Below are 27,031 nucleotides of genomic sequence, written 5' to 3' on the forward strand. Positions count from 1 at the left end.
TCAAGATCGGCCTCTGTGGAGGAGGCTCGTGAAGGACGCTACTGGGCAACAACGGAGGGCAGAGGAGCGACGCTCACAACGAGTGGAGCACCGGGTGGCTAAAGCACAGCAAGTTGGCACAGTAGGGGGCACAGGTGGTGCATCAGCCAGTCAACTCAGTCATCTCAGTCAGTCGACCCATGGCACCTGGGTCTGCCCTGTGACCTCGTGCCAGCGGGTGTTCGACACTTCCCGTGGCCTCAAGGTGCACAAGGCCTGGTAGCACAAGCGTCGTGGCGACGTCACCGCCACTTAGTAACGAATGGCGGTTGATGTAGCATCGGAAATGCGTATGCACACACCTGTATCCAGTTACCTGCAGTTACAGCCAGAGGCCTGTAGGGCGTGCCAGCCTGTACAAGGGGATAGAGAGAGAGAGCGGGACCCTAGTGAGGCTGGGTTCCCTACCCCAGGTGGGGGGCTGGGGGGGGCCTTCCAGGATCCTCTGGAAGGTTCCAGAAAGGGGGCGGTACCGGGGCCGTAGAGTCCCCTGGAGGTGTATAAAAGGGGCAACTCAAGCACAGCTTGGGGCAGTGCTACGGAAGGCGAAGGCAGAAGACTGAAGACTGAAAATCAGCTAGGTTCGGACCCTGGTACCTCGAGCCCGACGTCCTTGTATGGCCAGGCCGAGCTGGGACCAGTGGTCAGGACCCGTACCTTGGCTGGGCCGGGTCAGAATAGCCTCCCTAGCTAGTGTGGTACCGCCGCAGCGGAGCCGCTCCAGCGGAACCGCGCCCACTACCGCGGCGCCATCACCTATGCCGCGGATTTCCCGCCACTCTTCCGGGGCTGGTGCCTTCTCAGACGTCCGCGTTTTGGCCCCTGCACAGTCGTGAGGCTGCTGTAGCAGGGCCACTCTGCCGAGGTCGTGCCCACCGCTGCAAAGCCGCCACCGGGGGATGTCGACGCCGACGCTGCGCACCCTCACCACCCCCCCCCCCACACACGAACGTACACACGCCCCACGTAGAGCCAGGAGGGGAGGTCACCCGGCTGATAGGTTTTTGTCCAGAAGTCCCTAGTGGGATCGAACTTCATGGTTTCCTGCGGCCGGGAAATTGGGCGATCCTCCCCCCTTTAGCTGACATGCACTGCGGCGCCGCGACCTGATATTAAAGTTGCATGGTCGCGGCAAGGGCCATCGAACCACCGCGAGTGGAGCCTCACACATGCATGGGTCAGTGCACTGGTAGCGGGAGAACAGAGAGCGGACGTCGGTGAGATCACTGCGGCGACGTCATCAGAGCTCGGATCCGGACATCGAAAGGGCGGGAGAATCCGAGCCCCTGATTGGACGGGAGGCCAAGGGTCGGAAAGAGCAAAAATTCCTTTGTTGTAGGTAGGATAAAAAGGGGGGGGATCGGGGTAGCAAGGGGGTTCTTCTGGTTCAAGATGATCGCGGCCCCGGGAGCAGGAGAGTCAGCCATCCGAGACGTCCGTGAGACGTACTCCAGTATCGGCAGGCTCGTCGCCTCATTCCCTCACAGCGGTCAGTACATCGGGGAGAAGTAAGTACGAGTGAGAGAGGCGTAAGTTCAGCCGTTTTACATCCAGGATAGAGAGCGGGGCGAGCGGTAGGGGAAATCGACTGTTTGAGCGGGACCTTTAACTCAGAGCCAAGCGAGCGTCCCCAATCAGCGGCGCGCGCACGGCCTTTCTCTCCCCAGTGGCAATGTTTCCAAAACACCTCACCAAGTACTCATTTGAAGCTGAGTCAACCTAGGGGAGACCCCAGACCGGTTCAGATAATCCTCACTTGTGTTGGCTGTGAGTGGGAATCGAACTCGGGTGGCCGGTTTCATAGTGAACGCAGTACAGCGCTAATCGCACAAACACACGGGATGGACATTTTCCAACAGTTGCCGTTCGCCACGATGCGGCGGTAACATCTCCACAGCACCTCCGATTAGCGCGGTTGGCTACATACAGTTCGAAAGAAGTTCAACATAGTACATACATACGGTGCTTGTGCCAGGCCAAGTGCACTCCGAGGCTACGTGAAGTATGTAAGGCTCTCTGCTGACAGGAGGTCGCAGGATAGACACAGATGCCATGGGTTGACTGAGATGAATTATAGTTTAGCCACCAGCTGTGCTTCCTACTGTGGCAAGTTTGCTGCGTTTTATCGGCCTCTTAAGAGTGTTGCTCCTCTGCTGTCTGCTGCTGTTGGAAGGTGACTGCCTCAAATTACCCAATAGCCTCATCGACGTGCACCTAGCCTGGCACGAGCCTCCTCCATGGACAGACAATAGCAAAGACGAAGATACCACGTATAGCCTCTAACAGACTGTTGGGGCAAGTGATGTTAGTGTAGGGGCGTGAATGGGCTATGTGTAGCGACGTAAACGGACTGTGTACACTTACCTGTAGGGGCAGACACAGTGTAGCAGGGGCAGTGGCAATATCCTTAGCCTCGGAGCAGGAGGGGGCTGTGGGGTGTCCTGGGATCCCCCGCGGCCCCTCCCGGGGGGAGGGAGCTGCGGGGTGTCCTAGGATCCCCTGGGACCCCTATCGGTGGGAGGGGGCTGCGAGGTGTCCTGGGAACCCCACGGAGCCCCCTCTGGAACTCTCTAGAGGGTAGGCAGAGCCAGGGCTGACGCACCGGTGCTGGGTATAAAAGCCGGACCCCTGGAAGGATCCGGGGCCAGTTCAAGACAGAACCAAGAAGACCGGCCAGATGGTACCCTGGGACCCCGAGCCCCACTGCCCTTGTCAGGGCCGGGACTCTGTGTGGCTCAGTGGTGAGACCCTGATAACCCCCGGCCCGACGCCTTTGTAAGGGCCGGGTCCGAGTGGGCCAGTGGTCGGAACCTGGAGCCTGGCTAGGTCGGGTTAGAGTAGCCTCCCCAAGGCACCCATAGACGGAGGACCCAGAGTCGAGTTCCTGTGTTAGGACACGTTAGCCCGGAGGCAGAACCTTCCCAGGCCAGTGGTGATAGAACGGCCGTTGCCCTGAGTGTGCCGGGATTGTACTGCCAAATATTGTATTAATAAATAGTGTTGCCTCCAAGATCCGTCTCCGACGTCTCCAGAATCCACAACACTACATTAGCACGCACCTATGAAGGCCAGGCACAGCACACAAAGGGTGTGGGTGGCCAATACGATGCCCGGCCGCCTTTGTATCCCGAGTGGCAATGTTTACACACCGCACCAGGTACTTATTTGAGGTTGAGTCGACATAAGGGAGGGCCGGGACCTGTTCAGACAATCGACACTGATGTTGGCCATGAGCGGAATAGAACTCGGATCGCCGGATACGTAGTGTGACGGGCACTGCAAGATCCGACCGTGTCCGCCCAGTGTACACTGAGCTGCATTGGCTTTCAGTTGCCGAACGGATGCATTACGAGGTCGTCCTCATTACACGCAAAGTGCATGCCGCAGATGAACCACAATACTTCGCTGCCGATCTCGTGAAGGAGCATAACCCATCACGCGGACTCGGGTTCATCCTCGCAGCAGCGGTTCTCACCCACCCCTGCATTTACTCACTCACTCACCCACTCAGTGAAAATTGTAAAACATTAAAAAAAAAACTTTTACTATTTTTTTTACAAATTATATAACATCAAATTTCCATCTTACCGTCCAGGGTTTGTCTTGAACCCCGACAGGCAAGCCGACATATGCCTTGTAGGCCTCACACATCTTAGCAGATGCTTCCACAGAGTACTTCTTCGCTCTTGTCTTGATAAATTGGCCTCAAACATAGCAAAATGTGTCTGCTGGATGCTTACAGCCTCTTGATGCCATCTCAGAGAAATGCAGATATGTATCCACTTAGGCAGCTGGAACTAAACTGAACTGGTGGGCTCAAGGCCCCTGTATTTATACTATTTATATTACTGGAAAGTTCTAGAATGTTCGAGCAGTTACTGCAAGTTTACTCAGCACTGAATCTATCAGGAATTATCATTGAAAATAGGTAAATTTCAAAATATCACTGGCCTGGTCACAAAAGCAAAGTTTGTGGAGATCAATAGCCATTTTCTGTACCTTTGAAGCATAAGCAATTAGAAAATAACACTACCCAGGGAGTAAAAAATTGTTACACAGTGTTATTTACAACCTCAGCACACCGGTGTGTTGGAAAGTAAACTCACAATGTTACAATTTGAGCACTTTAACATTTCGCTGGTGGTAATAACAATAACCAGCTTCATCAAGTAATAGACAGAATGTGAAGAAGAATTGAGTGTTCAAAAGATTGAGATCGATAGATTTCACGCACCTCACTCATCTTCATCTCCTCCAAGGGACGAGTCTCTCCAGCAGGGTGCTGCATCTCTCCCGAGTTTCCTTTCCTTCTACCACCACCATCAACACTACCACCACTATGACAACCACCACCCCCATGGCTGGAATGACTTCTCATTTTGCTCCAGCAGCACAAATTCCTGCTGTGGCAGCGGTGGCAGCACCGGTAGAGAATCACCGTCAGTGACAGAAACAAGATCAGAGCCCATGCTGCTATGGCGATGGACGCTTTGCCGAGCGAAGGCGAAACTGTTGATGGCACCGTCGATGGCACCGGCAATGTCGATGCGTGCGTCGTAGCAGTGGTTCCTGTTGCAGAGAAAGGGACAGCACGATTGGTGGTGGCTAGGAGATGTTAACTACCTCGCCTGGCATACAGGGGGTCGTGGGTTCGATCTCAACTGACGCCTGCTGTATATTTGGAGTTTGTGTTTCTCTCTCCCGGTGGTCGTGTGAATTTTTCTCCGGGTCCTTCGGATTTTTCCCTACAAATTTAGAATCAACATGAACCCATTTAGAGTATTTGGCTGCTATACATTTCCACGTGATGAGCCACTTCGTTGAGCTCAGTGGGCCTTCACCTTGGCATCTTGTGCTGTCAGGTTGTGTTCGACCTCTGGTGACATCCACAACCAGACTCTGCCATCCGAACCTGTCTCTCACTGCCTCTCGTACCTGGGTTAGTGTAAGGCCAGTTCTCAAGCAAGAATGATTAATCTAGTCCAGAAGTCCTCATAACATGTCCAAAGTCTGTACATTTCCTCTTCATGAAAAAGGCCTCGAGTGGAAGAGCGGGACCGATCTCTCTCAGGACGGACTTGTTTGATATTTGGCTGTCCGTGTTTTATGTAGCATCCTTCTCCAGCATCACATCTCAAATGCGCTGATCCTCTTTCGCTCGCTTAATCTCGGCATCCACGACTCATCCATATGCAGTGTATGATACACTGAGGCGCACATCCTGATTGAGAGGCAACACGTTTATTTAACACTGAGGCACACACCCTAACTGAGAGGCAACACGTTTATTTAACACAACACTAGCTACTCAGTTTCAGTAGCTAAGTATAGCTATACTGTCGCTATGTGCGTGCGAGTTAACCTTAGCGAATGGGCCAGCCAGCACACACGCTGTCTAACCCACGATTCCTTGCTAAATTTCAACTGACTAACGAAGAGCGAAGAGCGTAGAGTTCCAGGATGATCCCCACAAACAAACCCTGATCCCTGTCGGAGCTTCCCCTTTATTTTTCTGGCATTGGCTTCGACACGCCCTCGGCCCCGCCCCCTACTGTGTGAAGACAAGGCTCTCGGGGCCCCGGTCACGTGCCCCTCCAGTACCCGGCGCTACAGTATAGTGACAGTATATGTCACTACACATATATGGCAATAGGGAATACCAGAGCTTTGACAAGCCTCTTCTCGTTGCTTATGGTAATGCCCTGGTCTCTCCATATCTTATTGAGCTGTGACATGGCTATTCTACCGAGATCTGGCTACCTTCTGTTCTCGTGGCTACATTCTTCGTCTTCAGAAGTCTAAGCACAGGACGACAAAGTTCTTCGCAACTTTTGATGCATTTTCCAGACTAAAATGAGTTTAGTTGTTCCATCGCCATCATCTTTGTCTTTAACATTTACCAAGGGTCATAATTTTAGGTTTGCTTTATGATAGTAGGGTGGTATCATCAGCAACTCTTACGTTTTCTTTGGTTCTTTCGGTAAAGTCACGTAGAATGAGAATAAATAAATAAATTGATAAAATAAAATAACACAATAATATTCTCACGACGTTTCGGCCAGAATACAAGCGGCATTCATCAGGTGAAGGGACGAGACTGTCTTGAGGATAGCGCTGGAGTGAAAAAGCCACGCTCAGATCACGACCTTTAAGCTGTGTGAGAAGAAACAAAGCGCCTTGACAAAGGAATTGGCATATAATTTAGCATTGAAATGGCTGAGTGATTAGCTTGTGACTGGTCACAGAAATGGCTATGTTAAAGTTAAAGCATACACATCCGCAAAGGCACCCCTTGACAAAGGAATTAGCATTGAATTTAGCATTGAAATAGCTGAGTGATTAGCTTGTAACTGGTCACAGAAATAGCTATGTTAAAGTCAGAGCATATACATTCACCGAGGCACCTAGTACAAATCAAACAGGAGAATTTAGCATTGAAATAACTAGGCGAATTTAGCACTGAAATAACTGAGTGATTAGCTTGTAACTGGTCACAGAAATGGCTATGTTGAAGTCAAGGCCTACACATCTGAGCTATGCACAGTAACTGGGTATATAGTGAACCAATAAAAAACTAAAATATAAATTACCTCAATGTTATCAATAAACTCTATATTCTCCAATCAGCTAAGCTACCAACAATAAGTCGTTATATATCACAATGCTATATGGCGAAAAAATGGGTGGATTCTTACCCTCAACTTTAGCAACACGGATAGCTACGGGTCCCGTTCAGACGGACGAGTTCATCCATGGTCGGTACAGTGGAGGGGGAGAGAGACAGCTGCGAGGCGCTGTTATACTCCATGTTGTAAACCATACCATTAACCGTGGTGTGAGAGCTATTAAGAGTCAATGCCAGCGAAAGAGCTGCGGTCTGAAAGTCATCGTAAAATGCAACCGGCTACCATGAGAGATTCGTTCATGAGGCCATTCACATATACAAATGTAGGGGTGTTATGGGGGATAAACACATGGCACGGGAAGGTGTGGTTCACCCACACCTTGGTGGCTACAACAACGTCCGCTAAGGCTCCAGTGGGTATAAAGTGCGGGGAGCCAGGGAGCTCGGGGCAGAGTGTGGGGCCCGAGGCTGAAGCAACCAGTGAAGAAAGAAGGCCAGCTAGGTGAGACCCTGGAACTCCTGTGACCGCTGCCCTTTTCAGGGCCGGCACAGCAAGCCAGTGGAGCGGCCCCAGAGCCCCAGAGTCAGAGTCCTTCTAAGGGCCGGTCTGGTCGGCGGGGTGCCGAGATCTGTGCCTAACCAGGGCCGGATCTGATAGCCTCCCTTAGAGCCCTACCAGGAGGAACTGGGAGCCTAGAGCTTAGGCTAGAGAGCCTTGGGTGTGTTCCTGAGTTATACGGGTGGAGGGGCTGCTACCCCTTCTAGTGTAACCCTTGTTAAGGTTTAAATAAATAGTGCTGCTTCTATTCTGCCGTCTCCGTGTCCTGGAACCCACTACAACTGGTGTCAGAAGTGGTCTTAAAATGGACACAAGGAGTACAAACCGATCACAGGAACCCCAGGAGGAGGACGGCTCGCCTGGGATTGCGCCAGAGGCCGCGGCCGACGATCCTGGGATGCCCCAGACGCCCGAACAGCAGCCGCCGCTGGAGGAGTGGCCGCCGATGGAGGACGGGTTGCAGGCGGCTCACTCTCGACTGGCTGAGCTGCTGTATGCCGCGGCTTCCACGCTGGAGGAAATAAACCGCCCGGGGCTGCGGGCGCAAAGGCGGCAGAGAGACAAACGCTGTTCAACGGCCATTCCCGCCGAAACACAGCCACCAGATTTCGGATTTGCCGCCATGACAGTGTCTGCCACGGCGATTGGAGGGTCGCAGCTCCACGTAGACGCTGTGGGCCAATCAGCGGTGGTGACGTCATCACCAACGGACGCCCGCTGTCAGGACCAATCGGCGGGCGCATCGTCATCACCTGCGCGACCGCCGATGGGTGTCCCCAGCCCCTCTATCACCGGCGGAAAGGCCGGAGATGGCGCGCGGCACCTCTCAGAGACGAAGCCATCGTTTCAACAACGCCTGCCGGTGTTGAAGGAGTTCGTTTCAGACGGCGGCGACTGGGGGGCCTTTCAACGCCGCTTTCTCGCTCATCAAGAGATGGCCGGCTGGACGGACAATGAGGCGTTGAGTGCGCTACCGGCCATGCTGGACGATGACGCCCTTGCTACACTCATCACAGCTCCCAGATCAACGCGATCTACGCTACAGTCGGCGCTCCAGGTCCTCACCATAGTCTACGGGCCATCGTCGGACTGCTGCAAACTCTTCCACGAGCGGTGCAGGGGCCAGAAGGAGCCACCGCTGGTGTATCGCACGGCTCTCCTGGCCCTCGCAAAAGCGGCTTTCCCGCAGATGGACGGCGAAGGGGTGGACACGATGGTGACGGAGAAGCTCCTGGCGTTGGCCAAGGAGCTACAGATCGTCATCGTCGCAGAGGACGACGCGGACATGTGCTCCTTGCGGGCAGCAAGACACATCCACGCGCACCTGATAGCGCAGCGTCGATCACCTCTCGTCCCCAAGGGCGCAGCTGCGGTGTGCGCTGGGACACCGACCATCCCCCCCTCCGAGGAGGTCTTTGCGGCGGGTCGCCCGGTGGAGTGGAGATCTGGAGGGAGGCCGGCTCGGACCACACCGGATCGCCAGGATCACCCCAAGGCGCTCATCACGTGCTACAACTGTGGCCGCAAGGGCCACGTGGCGGCGGAATGCCGGGCGCCTCGTCAACAACAGCCGGGACGGTCGGACGGCGCTCCAGCCTACAGGCCTCCGCATCGCAACCCGGCAAGTCGCGGCACCCCACCTGCTCGGCCAGTGCACACACCTGTCCCCACCTCACGCGTTTCGGTGTACGGGCCTCGGGGTATGCCCATTGGTTTGTTGGGTGGTGGCGGGGTCGAGAGGGTGCTCGGGCCGGGGCAGTGGATGGAATTGGCCCACCGAATTGTTGCTGCGTCGGCAGGCTCGTCCGTGGTCGCGGGTCGCATTGACGGGGTCGAGGTGCGTATCCTCGTCGATACGGGAGCTTCGGCGACCATTGTGTCAGACTTGATTTATAATATTCTTCCCGTTCAAAGCCGCCCCTTGCTCCCAGTCACTGTTCCGTGTTACGCAGCGAACGGGGGTTCGCTGGGTATCATAGGCCAAATTCGAGCACAAATTTGCATTGGCGATATCAAACTCTCCGGGCCGATATTAGTCTCGTCCTCGCTGGCGGTTCCGTGCTTGTTGGGGACGGACTTTTTGGGCAAAATGCCGATTAAAATTCTAATTGATCAGGGTTGCATTGAGCTTCCCTCGGGCCGATGGGTAACATTCCTGCCTTCCCCTGTCACCTCAAGGGCAGCGTGCGCGTCGATACAAGCGTTCGTCACTCGGATGGTGCGTGTACCTCCCGGGGTGCAAATGCTCGTGCCCCTTCGCTTGCGTCGGCCTTTCGTGCCCGGTGTTCTGGACCAGGGAATTCTGTTAGGGCCCTCGAGGGCTGGGGAAAACGGGCTGGATCTGGTGGCCGCTCAAACGCTCGTTAAGGGGAGCGATGACCCGTTTATCCTCGTCCTTAACGTTGGCGTACAGACGGCCATCGTTCCTCAGGAAACTGTGCTCGCGCACGCGACGCCGGTCCCCATGGTAGACACGGTTATGGGTAATGTGGGGACCAATCCTCTGGCTCAACCGCATTCTGAGGGGGACGATAGTTGGGGGGACGATAGTTGGATGGACGCACTATGTTCGGGCACGAGTGATCTGTCCGACTCCCAGCGTGCCGGCCTATGCACCCTTCTGACGGAATTTTCCGATGTCTTTAGTAAACACAAATATGACATTGGGTGCACGAAATTGTTGCGTCACCACATTGACACGGGTGACAATGCCCCGGTACGCCAGAATCCTTTTCGGTTAAGTCCGGCCAAAAAAGATCATGTCAAATCGGCAGTGGATGACATGCTGGCTGCAGACATTATAGCCCCTTCCACCAGTCCATGGGGAGCACCCATAGTGCTTGTCAAAAAGCACGATGGGTCCTTGCGATTCTGTGTGGATTTTCGCCGCCTTGATAAGATCTCCGTGGCCGACGCGTATCCACTTCCCCGGATGGACGAATCTCTGGATGCTCTGGCTGGCGCACGTTTTTTTTCTACGTTGGACTTGTTATCCGGATTCTGGCAACTCCCATTGGATGATGAGTCTAAGCCAAAGACTGCGTTTCGCACACCACACGGCCTATTCCAATTTAACCGGTTACCTATGGGATTACACTCTGCTCCGGCGACATTTCAGCGCCTTATGGAACTGGTTTTGGCTGGCTTACAGTGGAACGTCTGTTTGATCTATCTGGATGACGTCATCGTGTTCAGCAAGACATTTGACGAACACCTTTTGCGCTTGCGCGCGGTGTTCCTCAAAATGCGTGCTGCGAATTTGAAATTTAAGCCGCAAAAGTGCCACCAGCTACGGGAATCCGTACGCTATTTGGGGCACATCGTCAGCCGCTCGGGCATATCCACCGATCCCGCAATGACGCAGTGTGTCAGCTCCTGGCCAACCCCCACCTCGGTGGCTGAGGTCAGGAGTTTCATTGGATTTGCGTCTTATTACTGGCGGTTCGTCGCGGATTTCGCGACTATTGCTAAGCCTTTTGATTTAAAGCTTTCGTGACTGCAGTAATTCATATTCTTAGTTTTTTCGGTAAAGTCACGTTGAAGAGAAACAACAAAATAACAAAATATATATAAAACAATAAAAAATTCTCACGACGTTTCGACCATAACTCAAACGGTCATCATCAGGTGTGTCGGTTTGCATAAATTTATTTTGAAAACGGCATATTTATTTATTTATATAAAAAAATTACGTTTGCGTCACGCGCAACGATTGGCAGTTTGCCCAGGACTAGTCCATCTATTTTTTGAAAAGAGGAGGGGGGAGACGAAATTTGTTTTTATGTATGCTGTCTGAAAGCCACTGTAAGCGTGAACAATCAATCAAGAACTGAAATGATTTATCAAATCTTTCCAATGATTGCTAAGATAGAATCCATCTTCTCGGTTGAAATTGTCTCTGTGCTTGTATATGTGGATAGCCTCATGAACGAATCTCTCATGGAAGCCAGATGGCTTACAAAGAACCTCCGTCTTGGAAAAGTCAATGGCATGTGAGCCTACTGAATTGGAACAATGATCTGCTACGGCCGAGGTGTTGGTCCTACCGTGTTTAAGGTCTGCTTTATGTTCACGAATGCGGTCCGAGATATGGCGTTTGGTTTCTCCAATGTAACTACTACCACAGAGGCAACTTAGTTTGTAGACACCAGGGTATTGTATGTCCGGAATCACATCTTTTACAGACGGAACCAGATCACGGATTTTATGTAATGTGTTGAAACGGACCTGGATCTTGTGTTTATTCAAGATTTTGGAGATCTTTTTTGTGATCCCAGCAATGTAGGGTAAAGTGATGGTTTTGAAAGGCTCCTCAAGAGGGTTCTTCTTCATGGTTTGAGTGATAGCTTTGCGGATTGTATAGTCGGAGTAACCATTAGCCCTAAGAGCTTGGTGTACGTGCTTGAGTTCACTGCTTATGTGTTCCTGGTCGGATATGCATTGGGCTCTATGATACAGAGTATTGATGAGAGAATTCTTCTGTGATGGATGGTGGTGGGAATCCGGTTTCAGATAAGCATCCGTATGGGTAGCTTTCCTGTAGACAGAGTGGCTCATTGAACCATCAGGTCTCTTTTTAATTAGGACATCCAAAAAAGGTATCTTGCCATCTATTTCGACTTCCATGGTAAATCTGATGGCTGGGTGTATGGAATTGATGTGGTCGAAGAATTGGTCTAGAGCAGGCCGGCCATGTGGCCAGATGACAAAAGTGTCATCCACGTACCTCTTCCATAAGGTTGGGCGCAGAGTGGCAGTCTGGATGGCGTCAGTCTCAAATTTCTCCATGAAAATGTTAGCTATAACTGGAGAAAGGGGGGAGCCCATTGGGGTGCCCTCAGTTTGTTTGTAGAAAGTTCCATTCCAAGTGAAGTATGTATTGGTTAAACAGTGTCTCACCAGGGGGGGTACCTCAGTGTTTAGTCCTTGATGAACCAAGTCTTCAATGATTACAATGGTGTCAGGTACAGGAACCTTGGTGAATAAGGAAACTACATCAAAACTGACAAGCAGGTCGTCTGGGGACAGGGAAATACCCTTGATTGTTGATACCAGGTGAGTAGAATTTTGTACCGCAGAGGTGGTCTTTCCAGTGAAAGGACGCAGGATTTCAGACAAAAAACGAGCTAGTTTGTAGGTGGGGGAGCTGATAGTAGAGACTATGGGACGAAGAGGTGTATCAACTTTATGTATTTTTGGTAAGCCGTATAATCTTGGTGGCCTGGCAGCAGAAGGTTTCAACGAAAACTGTTTAGATTGATCAATTAATGCGGTTGAATCAGAAATTATTTTGTTGGTTTGTGTGACGAGGCTGTTGGTGGGATCTCTTTTTATTTTTGTATAACTACCATATACGCACAGAACTAGATCAGTTAGACAAGACACTCTACAAATCACACTTATCATTGACGGCAATAATGTCCACATCGGATTGGGAACATGTAGACAATATGACTGCCTCTTCAGCTGCTACTATGTCGACCAAATGTAAGGAAAACCTGATTTCCAAATTTAACCTCCTCTTCAACAAAAGACCGGACCCACACACCAAAAAGTTTGACGTTAATAAAGTCGTAATTAATCGCAGTAACAGTTCTATTTCCGATGGTCTGAAATCCGTTTTAGCTAAAGGTCTAAACTTTGCAGTCACACCTAAACACATACCAGTTAATGATATAATTGCCCAAGTAGACGTTGCTCTCAGGGGCCTGGGTCACATCGCTGCAGACGTAGCAAGATCTGAAATCGCTGCAACCCTCAAAAACGCTAAGATGCCAGCTAGCAACCTCAGCAAAGATGAGCGCTTTGAATTATATAAATTAAAAAAGAGGAATGATATTGTAGTTCTCTCAGCTGACAAAGGCAATGCTACTGTCATCATGGATAAAATAGAATACAACAACAAAATTAAAGAATTACTCGACGATGGTAGTTATACAAAAATAAAAAGAGATCCCACCAACAGCCTCGTCACACAAACCAACAAAATAATTTCTGATTCAACCGCATTAATTGATCAATCTAAACAGTTTTCGTTGAAACCTTCTGCTGCCAGGCCACCAAGATTATACGGCTTACCAAAAATACATAAAGTTGATACACCTCTTCGTCCCATAGTCTCTACTATCAGCTCCCCCACCTACAAACTAGCTCGTTTTTTGTCTGAAATCCTGCGTCCTTTCACTGGAAAGACCACCTCTGCGGTACAAAATTCTACTCACCTGGTATCAACAATCAAGGGTATTTCCCTGTCCCCAGACGACCTGCTTGTCAGTTTTGATGTAGTTTCCTTATTCACCAAGGTTCCTGTACCTGACACCATTGCAATCATTGAAGACTTGGTTCATCAAGGACTAAACACTGAGGTACCCCCCCTGGTGAGACACTGTTTAACCAATACATACTTCACTTGGAATGGAACTTTCTACAAACAAACTGAGGGCACCCCAATGGGCTCCCCCCTTTCTCCAGTTATAGCTAACATTTTCATGGAGAAATTTGAGACTGACGCCATCCAGACTGCCACTCTGCGCCCAACCTTATGGAAGAGGTACGTGGATGACACTTTTGTCATCTGGCCACATGGCCGGCCTGCTCTAGACCAATTCTTCGACCACATCAATTCCATACACCCAGCCATCAGATTTACCATGGAAGTCGAAATAGATGGCAAGATACCTTTTTTGGATGTCCTAATTAAAAAGAGACCTGATGGTTCAATGAGCCACTCTGTCTACAGGAAAGCTACCCATACGGATGCTTATCTGAAACCGGATTCCCACCACCATCCATCACAGAAGAATTCTCTCATCAAGACTCTGTATCATAGAGCCCAATGCATATCCGACCAGGAACACATAAGCAGTGAACTCAAGCACGTACACCAAGCTCTTAGGGCTAATGGTTACTCCGACTATACAATCCGCAAAGCTATCACTCAAACCATGAAGAAGAACCCTCTTGAGGAGCCTTTCAAAACCATCACTTTACCCTACATTGCTGGGATCACAAAAAAGATCTCCAAAATCTTGAATAAACACAAGATCCAGGTCCGTTTCAACACATTACATAAAATCCGTGATCTGGTTCCGTCTGTAAAAGATGTGATTCCGGACATACAATACCCTGGTGTCTACAAACTAAGTTGCCTCTGTGGTAGTAGTTACATTGGAGAAACCAAACGCCATATCTCGGACCGCATTCGTGAACATAAAGCAGACCTTAAACACGGTAGGACCAACACCTCGGCCGTAGCAGATCATTGTTCTAATTCAGTAGGCTCACATGCCATTGACTTTTCCAAGACGGAGGTTCTTTGTAAGCCATCTGGCTTCCATGAGAGATTCGTTCATGAGGCTATCCACATATACAAGCACAGAGACAATTTCAACCGAGAAGATGGATTCTATCTTAGCAATCATTGGAAAGATTTGATAAATCATTTCAGTTCTTGATTGATTGTTCACGCTTACAGTGGCTTTCAGACAGCATACATAAAAACAAATTTCGTCTCCCCCCTCCTCTTTTCAAAAAATAGATGGACTAGTCCTGGGCAAACTGGCAATCGTTGCGCGTGACGCAAACGTTATTTTTATATAAATAAATAAATAAATATGCCGTTTTCGAAATAAATTTATGCAAACCGACACACCTGATGATGACCGTTTGAGTTATGGTCGAAACGTCGTGAGAATTTTTTATTGTTTTATATATATTTTGTTATTTTGTTGTTTCTCTTCAACGTGACTTTACCGAAAAAACTAAGAATATTGCTAAGCCCTTACAAGCTCTGACGGCGAAGGGAGTGAAATTTCACTGGGGCCAGGAGGAGGAGGTCGCTTTTTGTTCCCTTCGCGACGCTCTCGTGCGTGCCCCTCCATTGAGCTACCCCGATTTTTCGGAACCCTTCCTGCTCGATACAGATGCCAGCAATACGGGCATTGGGGGTGTGCTCTCACAGGTGATCTGTGGGGTGGAACGCGTCGTGGCTTATGGCAGTAGGGTTTTGTCTCCGGCGGAACAGAGATACTGTGTCACGCGTCGGGAACTCTTGGCTATTGTATTTTTTATGCAACAGTATCGCCCATACCTGTACGGTCGGCATTTCACTGTCCGTACGGACCATGCGGCATTACAATATGCCTTGCGGGTGATGCAGCCTTCGGGGCAATTGTCCCGATGGCTCGAAATCCTTCAGGATTATGATTTCACGACCACATATCGGAAGGGTGCTCGGCACACTAATGCAGATGCGCTGTCTCGCCTGCCGCCCGCCTCAGATTGCGCTTGTCTCAGGGGATCGGGGCGTTGTAAGCCGCCAGAGGATAGCCCCCCCTTAGATATCCCGATTCTCGCTGCTGCCACTGAGGACCCCTTGCCTGAGGGTCCTGTCGGGGAGGAAGTTGCGGACTCCTTGCTGGGGTTGTCCGTTGCGGAATGGGGGCGCCTCCAGATGGAGGACGCATCCCTCCTCGCGTTGCGTCGTCGCGCAGGGGGTTCCGTGCGGGGGGTCGCGGGGATTGATTTGTACGGGCTGCTCCAGAGGCTCCTAATGCATTGGGATGGGAGGGCCTGCCGTCACAGGCTTGTGGTGCCATCCGCTTTGCAGAGTAAGGCCGTTTGGGCCGCACACGAGCAGCTTTTGCACCTGGGGACCCACAAGACCCTTGCCGTGCTCCAGCTGGATTTCTTCTGGCCGGGTATGGCAATGGATGTGGATGACCTCCTGGGTGCATGCACTCAGTGCGCCCAACGAAAACCACCAGCGAAAGGCACCTGCCCACCGCTACAATCTATCACGGTCTCTCGGGTTAACGAACTCGTCGCACTCGGTATATTGGGGCCCTTCCCTGCGACCCCTAGGGGTAACAAGTACCTGCTGGTTGGCGTGGAATATTTCACCCGATGGCCTATGGCATGGCCTCTCGCTAACCAGTCAGCAGCAGCCGTTGCCGAGGCCTTTGTCCAGGGCTATGTCCTCGACAAGGGTGCTCCCGAACGGCTGCTGACTGACCAAGGGAAGAACTTCTCTGGCGTCCTTCTGCACGAGGTGTGTGCGCTTCTTGGTACGAAAAAGATTCGCACTTCCCCCTATCACCCACAAACCGATGGCATGGTGGAGCAGCTGCATAGGACGCTCACATCTATGTTGTGTCAACAGGTGTGTGACTCCCAGACCGATTGGGACCTTCACATTCTGGGGGTTTTGGCCGCCTATAGAATGGCTCCTCACGCGGCAACCGGCTTCTCGCCGTTCTTTTTGATGGACGGTCGCGACGTTGACCCACCAATTGCGACTCAGCTCCGCGTCTCGGAAACCAGCAGAAAATCGAAATTGGCCGACCACGTTAAATTTAATATCCTGAGGTTGACCGAGGCGCGGGAGGCAGCGGCCCAAAACTCTTCCTCTCGGCAGAAGGCCAATGAGAGGTTGGGATCGCGCCAATCACGCACACATGCGTGGAAGCCAGGCGATCAAGCCTGGATGCACTGCCCTCAGGTGCCGTTGGCGACCTCGGCGAAATTGTTGCGGCCTTGGAGGGGCCCTGTGGTTATTGTGAAGGTTATGCGGCCGCAGTGCGTTCGTATCCAGTGGGAGAAACGCCGCTGGGACGTACACCCCTCGCGTCTGAAGCCGTTTGTGGCGTCACGTGTCCCTCCACCACATTACACAGGCCGAGCATGTGATGTGTCCGCTTACTCCCGGACGGCGTCTTCGTCACTTGCCCTTGTTGCTTCGCTAACTGTTCCACCTTCAGGCGCCTCAAGAATGACGGCTTCCAGCGCGCCTGCGCCACCCGGTGGGGACGGAGTTTGCCCTTCCGGGGTGACGGAAGACGGTGCACCTGCACAGCCGGTGCCCACTGCTGGGCCGACCGGACCCTCCCCCTACGATGGACCAGCAAAACGGACTCGCGCCAAAACGCGCCGCTTGTTGTAATAATGGTTCTTGTTACTCTTGTTGTTCACTGTTAAGCTTTCTTGCTGCGTTGATGGGGGGGGGGGGGGGGGGGGGTACAATGTATATGTGTATATAATGTAATTTTGTATAGGTGGGTTGGGTTATTTATTGGGGTGTTCGTTCTTATGAGGCACGCACGGGTGGGGGTTTGTTGTGTTTATTGTTCGAGTATTGTTGCAGCCGGGACGGCTGCGGGCTACATGGGAGGGGGTGATGTAGGGGTGCTATGGGGAATAAACACATGGCACGGGAAGGTGTGGTTCACCCACACCTTGGTGGCTACAACAACGTCCGCTAAGGCTCCAGTGGGTATAAAGTGCGGGGAGCCAGGGAGCTCGGGGCAGAGTGTGGGGCCCGAGGCTGAAGCAACCAGTGAAGAAAGAAGGCCAGCTAGGTGAGACCCTGGAACTCCTGTGACCGCTGCCCTTTTCAGGGCCGGCACAGCAAGCCAGTGGAGCGGCCCCAGAGCCCCAGAGTCAGAGTCCTTCTAAGGGCCGGTCTGGTCGGCGGGGTGCCGAGATCTGTGCCTAACCAGGGCCGGATCTAATAGCCTCCCTTAGAGCCCTACCAGGAGGAACTGGGAGCCTAGAGCTTAGGGTAGAGAGCCTGGGGTGTGTTCCTGAGTTATACGGGTGGAGGGGCCGCTACCCCTTCTAGTGTAACCCTTGTTAAGGTTTAAATAAATAGTGCTGCTTCTATTCTGCCGTCTCCTGGAACCCACTACACAAGCACAGAGACAATTTCAACCGAGAAGATGGATTCTGGCTTAGTAACCATTGGAAAGATGTTTTAAACCATTTTCTTTCTTAATTAATTGTATTTTACGATGACCTTCAGACCGCAGCTCTTTCGCTGGCATTGACTCTTAATAGCTCTCACACCACGGTTAATGGTATGGTTTACAACATGGAGTATAACAGCGCCTCGCGGCTGTCTCTCTCCCCCTCCTCTGTACCGACCATAGATGAACTCTTCCGACTGAACGGGACCCGTAGCTATCCGTGTTGCTAAAGTTGAGGGTAAGAATCCACCCATTTTTTCGCCATATAGCATTGTGATATATAACGACTTATTGTTGGTAGCTTAGCTGATTGGAGAATATAGAGTTTATTGATAACATTGAGGTAATTTATATTTTAGTTTTTTATTGGTTCACTATATACCCAGTTACTGTGCATAGCTCAGATGTGTAGGCCTTGACTTCAACATAGCCATTTCTGTGACCAGTCAGAAGCTAATCACTCAGTTATTTCAATGCTAAATTCGCCTAGTTATTTCAATGCTAAATTCTCCTGTTTGATTTGTACTAGGTGCCTCGGGGAATGTATATGCTCTGACTTTAACATAGCTATTTCTGTGACCAGTTACAAGCTATTTCAATGCTAAATTCTATGCTAATTCCTTTGTCAAGGGGTGCCGCTGCGGATGTGTATACTTTAACTTAGCTATTTCAATGCTAAATTCTATGCTAATTCCTTTGTCAAGGGGTGCCTTTGCGGATGTGTATGCTTTAACTTTAACATAGCCATTTCTGTGACCAGTCACAAGCTAATCATTCAGTCATTTCAATGCTAAATTATATGCTAATTCCTTTGTCAAGGCGCTTTGTTTCTTCTCACACAGCTTAAAGGTCGTGATCTGAGCGTGGCTTTTTCACTCCAGCGCTGTCCTCCAGACAGTCTCATCCCTTCACCTGATGAAGGCCACTTGTGTTGTGACCGAAACGTCGTGAGAATATTATTGTGTTATTTTATTTTATCAATTTATTATTTTATTCTCATTCTATGTGACTTTACCGAAAGAACCAAAGAAGATGAATCCTTGCAGTCACGAAAGCTTTAAATCGAAATTTAAATCTTACGTTGTTTATTCTTCCGTCTATAATCTTCACGCGTGCTTCAATGGAATCTAGGCCTGCCTCTCACAAAATACGCTTGCTGTACAAATTGGATAGGTAAGGAGACAGTATACAGCCCTGTCTTACTCCTTTCCCAATGTCAAATTCTTGCGTCTCCCCATACTCTAATCTAACTGTTACTCTTTGGTTGGCATATTATTAAGTAACACAGTGGGTCTTACCTGATTAAAAAAAATGTTGTTTCGATTAAACTTTCTCCAACTGACGTTGAAGGGAGTAATGCATAAGTCCTTTCTGCCTGTCTGTCTGTAACACGACGACCCTTGTAAATATGATCCTACAGGGACGAAGCTTCAGCAAAATGATATGTTGCTATTAGGGGCTTACCGAATTGTGAAAAAAATAAAACGTATAAAAGTGGTGTACAAACGTTTAAGGAACACTCCAGAGCAAAAAAAGCATTAATTGCATAATCGCAAGTAGTGTTTTGTTCTGGAAGATACCGTACAGGATCCGTACTGCTGATTAAACACTTTCAAGGACGAATGTGCATTGGTAAGCTTTAAACAATCTACCCATTTGCGTGTGCACGATAGTACTTTGATTCAACACGTCTTAGGCTTCCGCTACCAATATTATATTATTAAGCTGTTGTGGGCTAGATCGCGCAGACGTTTCGTAAACAAAGGTGGGAGGGAGGAGAGGGAGGGCGTTTCGGAGGGGCCCTGCAGAAGGAGCAGCGGCAGCTTCTGAAAGCGCTGCACGATGCGGTTTTACCTCCATTCCGCACCTCCAATTAACACGGTTGGCAATGCACGGTGCAAAATAAGTTCCACATACGTGCATATATACGACTGTCTTTGTTCGATGGTGAGGTCTTCATCCCCGGCTCTCTACAAGGGCAAACGGGGAGCAGTCGCGAGGGCAAAGAACCGCCATGTGCATCGTCCATTTGACCCCTCCTGCCCCCCCCCCAGCAAGCTATTCACCTCACTGACCCAGGTGGCCACTTAGCATCATAAGTGTGGCAGGAGCGAATTGCGGTAGGCTCCAGCTACAGATGCCCGAAGTGGGTAAAAGGGAATGGCTCGCTTTGTTACCCATCTGAGAGAGTCACCGCTCCCGTGTCGCTGCAGCTTTCTCATCTTGACCAGCTCTGGCGGCCGTCCCAGATCTGAGTCTTGCTTTGCCCTCGATTCCTCGTGAAGTCTTTCGTGAAGACTTGTAGTCGTGTTTTGCGTTTTTATCCTTGCGCCGTTGTGCTACAGAGTCGAGAAGAAACTGGGTCCCAGTCTGTCAGTTGCTCATTTTGAAAGAGTCGTGAATTGGTTGTCAATGTTGAGGACTTGTTTTTTATATTATAGCTTGGGCGTTGTAGGAGACCTCTTGTTCGACAATCGTTTAAGCTGGTTGTGATAAATTAGCAATGGCCTGTATCAAACTCCAGGCTACAGACGCTCTGCGATTTGACAGAGTTTTCCATCAAGAGTTAATAAGTATGCAGTCAACGGTATTTCTCTATTTAGCTATCGCTTGACTTCCCGGTAAGTGAATGTTGTGGCTCTGGAGCCACCTGCCACCTATTCTGGCACATAACATAATAAAATAAAATAAAAATATCTTGATTTGAAGCTTTTGTGACTGCAGGAATCCATATTTTTGGTTCTTTCGCTAAAGTCACGTAGGTAGAAAAAATATAATAGATCACGACGTTTTGATCGCAACACAATCGAAAAATCGTGATCTATTATTTTTTCACCTACGTGACTTCACCGAAAGAACCAAAGAGTATTATTTTGTATTTTACCAGGTCAGACTCCACTAAGCTAAGTAGCTCTTTTTTACATAAGTGACTTGGCCATAAATGATAGCTCAACAAAGGGGCTCATCACTTGGGAATTTATAGCAGCCAGTTATCTAAACGTGTGATGTTGATTTGCATGTGGAGGTACCCGGAAAAAATCAAAGCTACTACGGAGATTGAGAGGGACGCAAACTCCAAATATACAGCAGCAGGTGTCAGGGTCAAGATTCAACCTTCGACGAAGATAACATCTCGCCACCGTGGCCCTCCTTAAAAATATATAAATATTAATTTATTTCCCCACAAAGTAGTTCTCATTTAGTCAACCCTTTGAAGGATGATAGCTGAGTTCCCCTCCCCAAGCAATGATTTAAACTCGGGTGCCAAGCTGCCTGAGCTAGTTTGAGATTTTACAGTGCATCTGAGTTAACATTGGGAGAGAGAAAAAACACATTTGTTATGATTAAGATTAATAGTATCATGCATTGTTGCGATTCAAGGATTGTGATTTTATTCTGGAATCTATTTTCTTTACATTGTTGTGAATGAAGCGGCCTCTAGTATCTTCGGAGAAAAGTGAGCTGAATACATAGAACACACGCATGCAGGTAAACAATCGATTCTTGCTTATACAAATAATATGAATGTTTTGTGATGTTCAGACATATTAATCGATGCACCACTATAATTGTTACAAACTAAAACCACAACGTGTGTAATTTATTTACATCGAGTGAATGGTTAATATGAATTTATATATGCAGACGTTTCATTACATCTCAAGCTTTGTGGCATTACCTTGAGAAGTTACTGTCAAATTGTAAACCATCTCATGACGATCAGCTGTGGTTGTTTCCAGAAAACAGCGGTACATTCCACTCGCGTTCGCTGGGACTGAAATCAGAGTGATGGAGCCATTTCCACTGCTCAGGTTCCAAGAGAAAACCATGTAGCAGAGAAGTGGGTTGCAGGATGTGATAGATTGAATGTTACAATATAATATCTGTGGAACAAGATATATTACACGTTCAGCAATTTGTTTTAATTGTTGCACATTAGTGTTTGTATATTTATACCAGTTGGCTGACATTGCACTCGCCAAAAAACTATGCAGATGAACTCTATTGAAAATCTGCTGTTATATTTATATTGAACCAGTTAAAACGTATTATGGAAATTATTTTCGAATTACGTCAAACCATATATTTCATCCGTATATTTTTTAAGGATTGGGGTTAAATCGACAACTTATTTTTTTTAGATTTGCGCAACTATATTAGTTTCCACATGTATTAGTATTTAACGCTTCTAAAACATTGGTAGAATTTGAATGTATCTTCTTTTACATAGCGCATCTCACAGCAAAATAAATCCCCTTGCGTTAACAAAAGGATTTTGACTGAAACCCAAAATGGGGGACCCGGTAGCGAATTGCAGAACTCTGAGCACTGGGGGATGTTTGATCTCAATTGACGTTGTCCACTAAGAACCCCTAGCAGCCCGCATCTTGCACAAGCTGGAGACAACAAAGAAGCTATTCGGGCAGTCCAGCAAACAGCGGTTTTCAATCGGGAATCCTAGAGGTTATAGTAGCGCATGACACATAATCTCTACACCGCTACTATTTCAAAGGGTCAATATCAGGCTATATTTCTGAACTGGTAGAAAGCTGAGCTAATTACAAGAGACAATCACTCCTCTAATCTAGGATTGACATTAAGGGCGATGCCAAAGCGTCGCACGAAAGATTAACGTTTTATTTTATAGCCAGCAACATTAAAAACAAAATCAGAACATTTATTTAGTCTGTATGAATCCGTTGCGCTATTGGAGCTCTTCTTCACAGATGTCCATTCGTTACAACAACAACCAAACGCAGCTGCAGCTGATTGACAACTAATTTCTTGTCGTTGTGTTTTAGTTTGTTTCCCCCCTGTACGTCCAGTTAGTGTGGTTGGCTATGTACGGTGCCAAAGAAGTTCAACACACATACATGGTATACTATACACTACCCTACACTACACCAGTATACACTACACAACGATACACTACACTACTATACACTACACTACTATACACTACACTACTATACACTACACTACTATACACTACACACATACAGATAACCGCACCCATCACTGTCCCCCCACCAGCCCTGGCAAACAGGAGGTAGCTGATATTTAGTCTCACGAGAAGTAACACTGCCTCGCTATCATTGAGGCCAAAGGAAGTTGGAGGTCAACCCATTTTGATGTCCGTACCACCAGCTGCTGCCGAAGAGCCACAGAGTTTGTGTTAAGATTGCTGACGGACCCCCATCTCTGAATGGGGTCTCTGGACAGCTTAAACAAGTGGTTCTTAACCTGGGGAGCATGCACCCCATCTCTGAATGGGGTCTCTGGACAGCTTAGACTAGTGGTTCTTAACCTGGGGAGCATGCACCCCATGTGGGTGTGAGATGCCCTTTCTAGGAGTGTGAGACATGGCCAGATTGTTTTCGAAGGTAAATCATTGACAGACAAATTAGGCACGGGCACGTAATTACAACTAATTTGTTTCATCAAACCTATGTATTTATGAACATGTAACATGTTTAACGATTGAGAACCAGGGGTGCAGTAAAGGTTAAGAAGCACGGGCTTAGACTAACGAGAGAGATCTCTAAAAGGAACTTCGACCTAAGACCGTTTACTTGTAATGTATTTCTTAACATTATTTTAAATACGGCACATTCTGTACGAGTGATATTCACACTGTGTGTAGCAATACAGACGGATATTGCATTGGGCTGATAATCCCTAAAATGTGCTAAATCGGTAATACCATGTGTAATCAGGGATAATACAATACTCACCGTTGTGTTAGACTGTCCATATCTCCATCGCACTCGGTATATTGTGGACGATGTTGAACAGTTAAGGAGCACATCTTCGCCTTCAACAGCCGCCATGTGCTGAATGGGGCTTTTTGCTACATAAAGAAAGATGTGCAAAACGAATGCAGAGACCACCATCATTGAACTTTAATAGCTGGATATGAGCAGCCTGGAAGCATCAAAAAACCATGCCATCTCCACACATACACGGATACCTTTTCAAAATCTCATCTCTGGGAAATGAATTGAGTACAACCCTCCGTATGCGCAAGCTTATGGAAATTTCTAGTTTCGCATATTCGCAAGTTACTAAATGCATACTAATTCCCTATTCGCGAACCTGCTAAACTTCAGTATTCGAGAGTTCTATGAAAGTTCCGACAGACCGCAGAGTTTTACTACAATTTAAAGCTTCCCTGACTGCAGGGATTCATATTCTTGGTTCTTTCGGTAAAGTCACTTAGAAGGGAAATAATATAATACATAAAATAAAACATAATAAAATAATATAGTTTAACTTCATTTGAAACGGTCCGCTGTGAAGATGAGGCGAGCCCTCTCTGGGCCACCCGCTGTGTCCTGAACTCGCTATTGTGCATTTGTTACTTTACATACTTACAGTTTACTCGGTTATAGATTTTATGAATCATTGTCAAATCAAAATAATCATCGTTAAAGGTAATAAAAAACATGTGTTGTGCGGTTTATTATTTATTTTAGCCATTGTTATTAAACTTTTCCAATTTCTCACTCAATGTTCACTTGTATCAGGAGCATTCCCCCCATTTCCCCCCAAATGGAACAAATGTTTCTGGATTCGCAAAATTCTGAATTTTGAGCAATTTTCAAGAACTATCACGCTCGCGGATCGAGAGAAGGTTTACTGACAAACATTACTCTGGGTGGCAGAGTGGGTGGAGAAGTGCTGCCCCCTATTGTGAGGGTGAGATGTTCTTTCAAGGGGGATTTTTGCAGTAGCTGTGAGGTTGCGTATCTCGTGATATTATGTTGATAACATAATTGGGGGAAACGATTGAAGACATAAAAGGGTCACGCACGGTTGAGGAGGCCGTCACTGCCAATGCCGTTGATGCCACTGTCAGTCCCAGTGTTCGCCGAGTACTCATTACACACACTGCGCTTGCCACAAATGAACCACAATACCTTGCTGATCTCGTCAAGGAGCATAAACTATCACGCAAACTCCGTCATCCTCGCAGTGGCAGCTTTTGGCTCTCCATCGAACAAAGATGGTCACCACATCATGCACTTTCAGATGTGCTTCTGGGGCCGTCAGGAATGCTCTTCCTTGCGATATTGGTAAGCTTCTGGAGCTGTGCACTTTGACATGATTTATATTCACAACTCATTTCTTCATAACTGATGTTTGCATTTCGTTTGTTCTTCCCCCTCACCTCCGATTGGGACGGTTGACTACATAAGGTGCGAAATAGGTTCAACATACATACACACGTACATACAACCACTCCACCACCACTATTAACTCGGCTTATTTTAATCACAAACGTATTGATATGAATAAAGCTGTATCATTAATCTACAGCGGACACGAATAACGCTATTACTGAACGGAACTTATTAGGTGTGTGTAGCTTATTTCTAACTCACAACCCATGCCCCACATCAAAATGCGCGTGGTCGCTATGAGTGACACGGACGACACAACTCCTGCCTGTTGCACAAAGTGATGGAGCCGCTATGCGAGCCTCGTGGTCTCACCGCGGACTATGGAGCCTGAGATGTGTTTTTAGATATGATTTTAACAGGTAAGGCCAACCGCATGCACATTTCAAATATACAGCAGGCGTCAGGGTCTGAATCGAACCGACGACCTCCTGCATTCCAGGCGAGGTAGTTAACATCTCCTTGGAGTTTGGGGGTGGGGGCGCTGATTGCATGGTTTGCCTCGGGCGCCAGTTGCTGGTAGCTAGTCTAGGGCTGTCCCTGAGAGAGAGACAAGCAAACTCCAATTATATAGCAGCCATCAGTGTCGGGATCGAACCCACGACAACCCTGCATACCAGACGAGGCAGTTAACATCTCCTAGCCACAGTGGTATGGGTGCGACCTGTGCCGTATTAACCTCGTGGGGGGCCCTAAAAAAAACGTAAATATTAAAAGACAAATGTTTTACTTGCATAGTAAAGTAATTGTATTTGCAATACAGCCAGATAATACAACAAATCGCTCACCTTAAACACCCAGTCGTTCATAAAAGTTGAAGGCAGTATAGTACTATAGTAATAGAGCAAGTGTAGAATCACTGAATTGGAATTGAATGCTTGAAAGCATTTAGCGCGGAGCATACGTAGCAGCTTTTACTACTAGGATAATCCGGCCCTGGGCGCGACCATTACGATCGCAATTTTAAACAACCGAAGGAGCGCACATTGGAGAGCACACACACACGCTGAATTCTGTTGTTTACCAACGTTCCACTCCATCTTTCTTACCTGAGTTCATCACGTGCACTGCCACCACCATTACCGTTACGATGAAGGCGGATTCGCGGTGGTTCATGGTTGGGAGCTCCTAGGGCGGGTAACAAGAGCAGGGATGACGACAGGGCAAGGTAGGAGCAAGCACAACACACAGGGTCCCGTTGTTACCAGTTATATTCACTTTACACTACAATACACTACACTACTATACACTACACTTTACACTACATACTGCACTCTATACACTGCACTACTTTACACAACACACTACACTATTATACACTACGTGATTATACACTCCACTACAGCACTGTACTACATTGAAAACTAATTATGTTTTCTTGTTACGTGCATATTTTCTCGTTATTTACGTATTACCTTTTTTTGATAAGTAGTGGGGTTTTATTTTCGTCTTTTTGCACGGAACTGGATAATAGATGTGCAGCGTTGTGGGATGCAATTGCATGAATGAAGCTATTTGAAGTTTTTTTTATTATTATTATTACGGTGAGAAATAAGTTCAACATATATACAAATAAGCATAGCATGAAACAGTCGGTGCTGGCGTTGCATTGTGTTCTTGTCTCCAGGAACTGGTGCAGGAGAACGACATTGCTCTGCATGACCGCTGACCGCGTGTCTGTTCCTCTAGCGCAGTGGTTCTCAAAGGTGCGGTCCCCTGACCCAGGAGTGGCTGTGATGTGTAGCCCGGTGTGAGCTCACCTGGCCATCACAAATGATAGCAGTTCAACCTAAGTGGCTTGCCATGTGGACATTTATAGACGCCAAATAATCTATATGGCATGTTGATTCTAAATTTGGAAGGAAAAACCGGAAGACCCCGGAGA

At 48.4% G+C, this 27,031-nt stretch overlaps 1 long non-coding RNA gene across 1 annotated transcript; it reads right to left on the reverse strand.

Annotated features, from left to right (window-relative positions):
* Positions 1-19,489: 19,489 nt before the first annotated feature.
* Positions 19,490-26,437, reverse strand: LOC116937837 (uncharacterized). The gene is made up of 3 exons (XR_004402060.2): positions 26,196-26,437; positions 23,701-23,816; positions 19,490-21,849 (listed from the first exon to the last, which is right to left on the reverse strand). It is a non-coding gene; the product is annotated as an uncharacterized LOC116937837 (long non-coding RNA).
* Between the last annotated feature and the right edge of the window lie 594 nt (positions 26,438-27,031).

This window comes from Petromyzon marinus, chromosome 83 (assembly GCF_048934315.1).
Source record: "Petromyzon marinus isolate PM22_M1 ecotype Great Lakes invasive population chromosome 83, UKy_Petmar_22M1.pri1.0, whole genome shotgun sequence".
In the NCBI taxonomy this organism is placed as follows: domain Eukaryota; kingdom Metazoa; phylum Chordata; class Hyperoartia; order Petromyzontiformes; family Petromyzontidae; genus Petromyzon; species Petromyzon marinus.